The 1,977-nt window shown below is 44.8% G+C and overlaps 1 pseudogene across 1 annotated transcript; it reads right to left on the bottom strand.

Moving 5' to 3' along the window:
* Positions 1 to 400: 400 nt before the first annotated feature.
* Positions 401 to 1,384, bottom strand: LOC309548024 (annotated as a pseudogene). The gene has a single exon. The product of its transcript is annotated as an uncharacterized misc_RNA (transcript).
* Between the last annotated feature and the right edge of the window lie 593 nt (positions 1,385 to 1,977).

Genomic DNA, 1,977 nt, shown 5'->3' with positions numbered 1-1,977 from the left:
CAGGTATAAGTATGTATTCAACATCATACATTATACATAGTTATGCAGAAGATAGGGACTAACTAACATGTGCTTACTACATACTGGAACACATGTTATCTATACAAATGTCTAACATCCCTCTATACAGGCTGAACTAGCAAATCTTTTACTTACAGGCTTTTGGTGTTCATCAGGTTTGCAATAGATTAGCTTGAGAGGTCCTATGTCTGTTCCCTATGGTGGCTCACGCTGGAATGGATAGACAAGTTTAGACTTGCCCAAAGCAGAAAGGAGAAGACCCGCCCCTAGGCTACAAGAAAATGGAGGGTCTTAAAGGCACAGACACTGCTGAGTGCCAGGTACAAGATATACAGTGCGAAGGCAGCACACTCCCCACCTGGCATACTTTTTTATGCCACTAACCATTGGACAGAAGTAAAACGACTTCAGAAATTGGCCTAGCATACACCTTGGGAGTGCCCTGTCTAACAACTCTACCTTCAACTTTTCTAACTTTAGCATCACTGCTAGGAGTCCAATAGGCCACTCGTTCCTGTGGGCCTGAGTGTCTTTTAGTAAGACAACGTCTCCAATTTGTAAATTGGACTGGTCATCTTGCCATTTCTTGCGTGACTGCAGTGTCACCAGGTATTCTTGTCTCCACCTCTTCCAGAAAATGTCCGCAAGACTTTGAACTTGTCTCCATTGCTTGGTGTACAAGTCCTTGAGGTCAAAGTCTCCTGTGGGAGCTGTCACTGGTTCCATCCTCTGGAGCGAGCTGTGTCGAGAAATCTCTTCCTTTTTCATAAGGCTTTGGATTTCTTCTTTAAAGACTTCCTGCTGGATGCATCTGATGAACGTGACCTTGGCTTGTTCAAGATGGTCTTTGCTACGCTGATCAGTATTGGTAGCTCTGCAGGAGTATCTGGCTAGACAGATACGTTTTCCGATTGCACGGGTCAGCGACTTCCAGCTGGAAAACCTTTCAAATCTATGGGCGCCCAGACTGTCTCTTGTAACTAAAGTCTTGCAAACTGCAACTTGAGGTCTTACCTCTTTGTCTTGATCTGGTTCTATGAGCTGAAAAGTCTCTACCTGAGTAGTCTCTTTGGTTTCTGGCTTACCAAGAAAGGAAGGACCTACGAACCAGTTAGTTTGCTTGAGTACAGCGGCTGACATCAGTCTTGTCCCGTGATCAGCTGGGTTCTTGTCCGTGCTGATGTGATGCCACTGTTCTGGACTTGTAGACTTTCTGATATGTGTCACTCTGTTGGCCACGTATGTATAAAATCTTCTTGAAGCGTTGTAAATATATCCTAACACAATCTAGCTGTCTGTATAAAAGTTCACTGCATGGATCTCAATGTCCAGTTCTGTCGTAATCATGTCTGCCATCTCTACAGCTAAGACAGCAGCACAAAGTTCTAGAGGTGGGACAGTATGAGCGGGTCTCGGAGCCAGTTTAGATTTTCCCATAATGAACCCGACATGGCTTTGTCCCTCAGTGTCTATTACCCTAAGGTAGGTTACAGCTGCGATAGCCATAGTGGAAGCATCCGAGAATACGCATATTTCTCTTCTCTTTGTAGCAGATAAGGAAATAGGTGCGTACGGTCTTGGGATGCTGAGTTGTTCAAGCTCTAACAATGAGTCTTTCCACAACTTCCACTGCATTTCCTTCTCTTCAGGTAGAGGTACGTCCCAGTCACTTTGTTATTGCTCAATAGTGACCTGTCTCAAAAGAGCTTTGCCTTGCATGATGATAGGTGCTACGAATCCCAGAGGGTCATAAAGACTGTTGACTGTAGATAGGACACCTATTTTTGTAAATGGCTTCTCTTCTCTGGCGACCTTGAAGGTGAAACTGTCAGTCTTCAGGTCCCAACTAAGCCCAAGACTTCTTTCCAAGGGTGGTGATTCTGTTCCTAGATCCAGGTCTTTGAGGTCTTTAGCACGGTCTTCCATTGGAAATGCTTCCATAGCTCTGCTGCTGTT

This window comes from Pelophylax lessonae (assembly GCF_965119305.1).
Source record: "Pelophylax lessonae genome assembly, chromosome: 2".
In the NCBI taxonomy this organism is placed as follows: domain Eukaryota; kingdom Metazoa; phylum Chordata; class Amphibia; order Anura; family Ranidae; genus Pelophylax; species Pelophylax lessonae.
Note: the sequence above shows the minus strand (reverse complement) of the source record. Positions and strands in the feature narration are given on the sequence as shown.